Source organism: Medicago truncatula, chromosome 7 (genome assembly GCF_003473485.1).
Source record: "Medicago truncatula cultivar Jemalong A17 chromosome 7, MtrunA17r5.0-ANR, whole genome shotgun sequence".
NCBI lineage: Eukaryota > Viridiplantae > Streptophyta > Magnoliopsida > Fabales > Fabaceae > Medicago > Medicago truncatula.
Window position 1 is genome coordinate 37,786,293 of NC_053048.1, and position 7,374 is coordinate 37,793,666.

Here is a 7,374-nt window from a genome sequence, read left to right on the forward strand (position 1 = left end):
TATGTTTCTTTTATAGATGCATAATTATGCATTCATTTTTTTTTTTTTAGGATAATTATGTATCATCCCGTAAAAAAAATATATATATATATATCAACGAATGTCTCTGGTTATATAACTTATAAGTGTTGATGTTATTTTATACATCATCATTTTGACAATGAGATAGTCATTTTTTTATTAATATATAATTAAATATTGAAGTCTTCAAAAAAAAAATTAAATATTGAAATTTTGAACTATATCTGAGATAGTCATTTTTTTATTAATTAAATATTGGACTCTTCAAAAAAAAAATTAAATATTGGAATTTTGAACTATATCATATGTTGTGTGTAGAGCTGTACAAAATGAGCCGGGTTAATTAAATATTGGAATTTTTAACTCATACTTGCTACATTACAGTCTCTCTATCAAATGTATAGAATCCATTTTTAAGGAGAATGCAATGTGGCTTGATATCAAACTAAATCAGGATGAGTTAAGGTTATGATTTTTCTTGTGGAAGCACACTTTAATGGTGAATGTACGGAGGAAACAGGTTGGAAGTGTACTTCACTACTGAGAAAGAATACAACCATGCTATTTTTTAGAGACACTGGTTAATTGTTTATCCTTGTCCGTTCATTCAAAGTTGGAGACCTTTGTATGAAGCAACGACAATCTCAACTACACGTGTTGATGTATGGATAAGGATTCCTCATCTTCCAATGGAGCTTTGTAACATGAATTTTCTTTAGTGTGTTGGAAAGACATTAGGTAATATGTTGAAGGTCTTAACTTCTAGTCAATCTTATGGTTGATTTGCCAATATTTCTTTGTGTGGAAAAATATAAAGACAAGAAATTTATTCCAAAGTTTGTTGTGAGTACCTTAGGTCTTGTTTTTAATCTTGAATATTAAGGATTACATGTTGCATGTTTTAGTTGTCGTACATATGGCAACAAAGCCGAAATTTGTCCAAACAACAAGCTCTTCGACGTGAATAAACAGACAAATAGGATCTTAATTTTTTATTATGTGTTGGATTTCTTCACCTAAGAAGATTAAGCCTATGATTATAATAGATTCAAGTTTATCTACGATTCAGGTTCCATAAGTACAATAACCGGTAAACCTAAATTCTACATTGAAGACCCCTTTTGTTCATGAGGGAATTTCGCAAATAAAGATATTACATCATATTCTAGTCCCTAGATGTTGGTCAAATGGCACAATAGGTGGAAGCAATTGAGTGGCGTATCTCAACAAAAATTTCAGGAGCAAAAAAGTTGTGAAGATACCAAAGGAAAAAGCTAATGTAAATGCAAGAAAATTTATTAATTTTGATGAGATCATCAAAGATAAAGATTCTAGGAGTGGTGGTTCATGTGTTGCATTAAAAATTATGCCATATGAGGAGCCCAAATCAAAACTTAGCGGGTTTAAAGAGAATGACACAGTTTGCAAGACTTTGAAGTGAGTCCTAACTCACAAACTAGAGTGTGAGATAAATTAGGAGGTAAAATTCCTCGGTTTGAACATGATTTTAGGCATGTAAAAAAGGATCTTAGGCATAGAGGAAATAGTAATTCCATTGTCACTATCCTGGTTAAAATGTTTTCTCGGTCAAAGTAGTTACCATGTTCCCTAAGGAACAGATTACTTTACGGGCTCTAGTGCAACAATATGTCGTAGATTTGGCAGACACCAAAAAACCGATAGAGGATCAGAATGGTAATACATTTTATGATATGTGTATTGTTGGCGTTTAGAGTGATGAAGTGATAGAGAAAGATTATATTCGAGAATACAAAAATAACATCCTTGTGTGAGGATTATTTTTTTATCTTCTTTTTTATTTCACTTAGTAAGATTTATGTCCCCCCTAATGTCAAACTATGCTTGGGGGACATTTCAATGGATATCTATTTCAAACTTGGGTATGTATCATAATATTCGCCTCACAAATATTTGTTTACTTATGCAAGTAAGTGTCATAACGTTTAAGGAATGATGATAGAAATGTTTAAGGAATGATGATATATGTGAAAACTCGAGGGATAATTAATATTTTTTATGGGAGACCGTTGGAACGAATTACAAACAAACACGACGATTGAAATAAGTATTATTAACATCCTACCATAAATGGGCAACACAATCAGGGGGAGAATGTTGGACAAGACGAGGACATGTAGGTAGCAAAAAAGCATAACTTGCAATCCACTCAAGAACTTGACTTGCATACTTAAAAATACGATTGATAAGGGAGACAATTTAAGCACAAGGATGAGGGGAAGATCGTCCTTTATTAATTTAAGATACTATGCTAATGACTCAGATATAAGCCAAAAGCTTTATCTCGAGAAATTCAAAGAGTTTTGAGAATGCCCCAAAGTTCTTCCATGAGGATTGAACACGACTCCAAATTATGAGCCAAATCACAAATTCAACCATCAGAGTCCCGAATAACCTTTCCACAAGCCGCCTTTCAAGAGTTAACAGTCTCATCGATATTACATTTGACCCAACCTCTATACATGATTTCTAAGCAATTCAACTGTAGTATAAGTGTCGACTTGTGAAGGAAATCTAGATTGCCTCTATTAATGTCGGCCATTAAGGACCAAAATCCAAATATGATCTAAAATTCTCCGGGTTTCAAAGGATTTACCAACAAAAACATTTTGATTTCTATGTTGCTAGATTGATCAAACCATAATACTAAATAAGATATGCTTATGTAAAAAACTTGTTACATTGGAGGGCTTGAGGTAGTTCAGCTAACTTGAAAAATATTGAATATTGAGGGAACACAAACGACGCTTCTCTCAAATATTTTTAACTCTCTTACATTCACAAAGAATGTGGAGGAAGGTTCAACATTAGATACGTTGGGGAGGATTAGAGATGGTGATGGTGGAGTAGGGGGTAGTTGGTTTGGTGATAGTGTGCGTAGGAAGGTGGGTGATGGTACTGATACGTTGTTTTGGTTTCACTGGTGATGTGGAGGGGCGCCTCTTAGAGAGCAGTTTCCCAGGTTGTTTGATTTAGTTGTAGACAAATATATTACTGTGGCTAACATGTTGTCCTTGAGGTTGACGCAGGGTGGGGAGGGGTGGAGTTGGAGGCGGAGGTTGTGGGCGTGGGAGGAGATTGTCTTAGAGGAGTGTATGACTTTACTACTTGATGTTTCTCTGTTTACTGATATTTCAGATTTTTGAATTTGCCTTCCTGATCCTATAGGAGGTTATTCAGTTTGAGGTGCTTATGAGGTGTTAACAACGACTGTCAACTCCAACACGAATAATGCTGTGGATTTGGTTTGGCATTATCAGGTCCTTTGAAGGTGACGATATTTGCTTGGCGTCTCATTAGGGATCGGTTATTGACGAGATCAAATTTGGCAGCAAGAGGTATCTTACAGTTAGACACTGCTCTTTGTGTCACAGGGTGCGGTTCGATTGAAACATCATATCATTTATTTCTTTCATGCCCGTTTTTTGCGGATTTATGGGAGCAACTGCGGCTCTGGATAGGTTGTGTGGGGGTTGACTCCAACATTATTTCTAATCACTTCGTGCAGTTCACTTGTTTGTTAGGTTTTGCCAAAGCTAGGCGATCGTTTCTTCAGTTAATCTGGCTTTTCACTACTTGGGTGATTTGGAGTGAGCGTAACAATCGTTTGTTTAAAAATGTTGTCGAGGCTCCTAGATTGCTTGATAATATTAAGTTGTTATCGTTAGTGTGGCTGAAAGCTAAAAATGCCACTTTTGTTTTTGGAACTCAGATGTGGTGGTCAAGTCCTTTGGCTTGTTTGGGCATTGGCTAACCACCGGAGGGTGTTTTCCTCTTGATTTTGTTTCCTTGTATATTGGTAGTAGTCTTTTAAGCACACCTTGTGCTAAGAGATTGCTATTGTTTTTGATAATATAATTTCATTTTGGCTTGTCAAAAAAAAAACATTAGATGAACAGAACAACAAATATCAATCCCCGTGAGCGTAGCTCAGTTGGTAGGGATATTGCATATTATATGCAGGAGCCGGGGTTCGAACCCCGGACACTCCACTTCTCCACAATTAAATTGTGTGAGCTCTAGCCACTAGGCTACTTGACAAAAAAAAAAGAACAACAAATATCATTAGAGTTAACGGTATACAATATTTCATATTAATCTTTGACAAAAATAAAATTTAAATTAGGCCATAACATTTTTCATACTAATGAAAAAGTAGTATCTTTATTATACTGTGTTGTGTAAAATACTAATTTGTCCAGTATAAAAATGTTATGGAATACTTTAAATTTTATTTTTTCAAGGATTATATTGTGCCGTACAAATTTTTTGAAGGATCAAAATCCATCTTTTATAAAACCTTAAAGACAATCAAATTTTCATTACCCTAAATTAGTTTTCCTATAACCAATGACACTTTATTTGGGCACATTAGACAGCATCATGTGTGTGTGTAAGCTGGGCCGACCACAGTGCTTTCTAATTTTTTGAAAATAGAAATTACGATAACATGGTGTGTTACCAAATATGGCCCAGTCATGATTGCAATTTATTTGAAGAGTTTTTATCTTTAAATTAAATTATCTATAAAAAGTTTCTTTTTTACAAGCATATGTCTTTTTCTTGGTAATAGTTCATGGACACCTTTTTTTTAAGCATATACAAAATTATAGTTAATTAAGTTGAATATATACTGTTAATATAAATCATGTGGAAAATTATGAAATATGGTTAATCATACCATCAAATTAACCATTATTTGGATCGTAAATTGAATTAATTATTTAATCATATTATTGAACTGGATTACAAGATATCACAGGTGTAAAAAATAAGTGTTTGAATATTATTGCAGGTCCAACTAAAACTTTTTAAAAGCCTCAAAAAAAACTTTTTAAAATAAATTTTTTGCAACTTTACGTGCGGGTGAATTTAACATCGAGGTAATCACTATTTTAGGTGCTTTGCTTTTTGAAGACTAAGACCGTCTCAAATATGCACCCTCTTTTTGAGTCTCAATCATTTTAAAGATTAAAATATAAAAATATTATGATATAAAGTTATTGATAGATGATTAGTGAATTTTATTTAAAAAATTTGTATAAATACTGGATTAAAAGGATTGAATGCTTATTAGATACTAACATTAAAAATTTATAAATAAATGATGTATACACATATGATTCATTTAAGTATCAAAAAATGAATTTCTTCATTTTGAACGCTGTAACCAACAATGTTGACAACGTAAAAAAAAAAAAAAAAGTTGAGAGCCTCACACAATCTATTCTTCAAATTAAAGATCCAATATGCATCATAAAGAAAATTTAGTAATTATAAATTATAAATGGCATCAGTTCATAGAGTATTGATCATAAAGAAATATAATATCAAGCCGGTTTAAAAGTGAACTTTATTATTTTTAGCAAAATTTAATAAAAAAGTTATATTGGTTTATACCTTTAAACTATTTTAATTTAAAGATCCACATTCTCAATCATAATCATACTTTGGTTTCTTGATAATTTTTTAAACAAAATTTAGTAATTATAAATTGCATCAGTTTCCATAATTTGTTGTGAATGCTTTCAACTCGATCTAATTTGCAGAGAAATATTTTAATTTGTAGAGAAATATTTTAACTAGAATTACTTAATAGAAACTTAAATATCCCTTAAAAAAAAAAAACTTAAATATATTTCAGAGGAAAGGATACAAGATTGGTTTAATGGTTGAAGTGAAATAGTGTAGAATGATAAAGAGGTTGGGTGTTTTATCGTCACTTAAGGTTGGGTGTTGTTCTTATAATGTTGATTTGAGAATATGAAGTGTGTTCCTCTCAAAGTTTAAAATGACAATTTTGGTAGATTAGTTTATAGTCTTCTTCTTCTTAAAAAATATTTGATTTCCAAAAAGTAAAAAAGCACATGAAACCAACAAAAAGCTTAACATATTCTACCGTATTTTTGAAACAAATCGCTGCTTTTTCTTTCAATGGAGTATTATTATTTGAGATTTATCGAATACTAAATGTGGATTTCTCTTCAAATTAAAATTTAAAATTTGATTTTTCATATTGTCAGAGTCAAATATCTTCCGTTAGATTCAGCCCAAGAAAATAATCGTTGCTTAATGTTAACCGTTACTTAATATGACTGAAAATTTTCTTTTACGTGACAGCTCCATATAAAAATGCTACTACTTTTCAAGAATTGATTTTGTAGATATCTTTAATACAAAATTTGAAACTGATAAAATAATGAAATTTGGAAAGGTACAGATTTGGACTTAGGTAACCGAAAATAGAATAAGGTACTGATTTTTTTCATGCTTGTACTCTACGTGAGCATATTTTTCTTATCCCATAATGGTATTTTGTCTTGGCAAAGTATAACATATAGTAGTATATGACTAGATTATCAACAAATTAAAAAAGAATATAAGATCAGGCCCCGCAGAGCTATAATTGCAGAACATCAAAGATGGAGACACGAATGATATAATATGCAAACGTGTAGGCCTTTCGGCTACATATAAATATAATGTCCCCTCGGTAAAAATAATATGACTTAAATGCAATTTTTATTTTTTTACGAGATCATTTTACTTTTAATTAATTGAGAAACTATTGTGGAGTTGATGAAAGAAAGATTTGGTGTCAATGGAAAGGAGAGCATATTTCTTTGGGAGACAGAGTATGCTGAATACTAATCAACTTAGTTTTGACTAGTTTACCTCTTCATTTCTTCTTTTATAAAGCATAGAGAAAAGTCATACAAACACTAAAGAGATCAAGAGGAATTTTTTTAGTTGAGAGATAATAATAAAAATTAAGTTGATAAGTAGGGGAAAAGAGTGTCAACCAAAGTTAATTTGGGGTTCTTGGTGTTAAGAATTTGAAGTTATATCAAAAGACTAAGACAAACAGCATCAACCAAAGATAATAATAAAATTCTTGGAGTTAGGTTTTACTTATATATCAACTTTTAGATGGATAATTTTTTTATTTTTTATTTTATCGTCAGAATTGTCGATATTAGACGAACTGATTTAAAAGGTAAGAAGTTTAAATCCTTTAAACAATTAGATTGTAAAAGAAGAAATTTATTATATATATATATATTTTTTTAATGATGATCAATCATCGTTAAACATAAGTAAAACTTCATATTAATAATATGATAAAAAAAGAAGAAGCTAGTATTGGGCATATGTGGGGTTGATGATGGATGGGTTGGGTGTATGGGCATGGAATTTGTGGAGGTGTGACTTGTGTACGTGGGAATTAGGAAAAGGCATTGGAGTATGTGATTCATGAGTGTGCGCATATATGCTTATTTTAGTGGGTTTAGTGTAAAAGATAATCATGTTCAA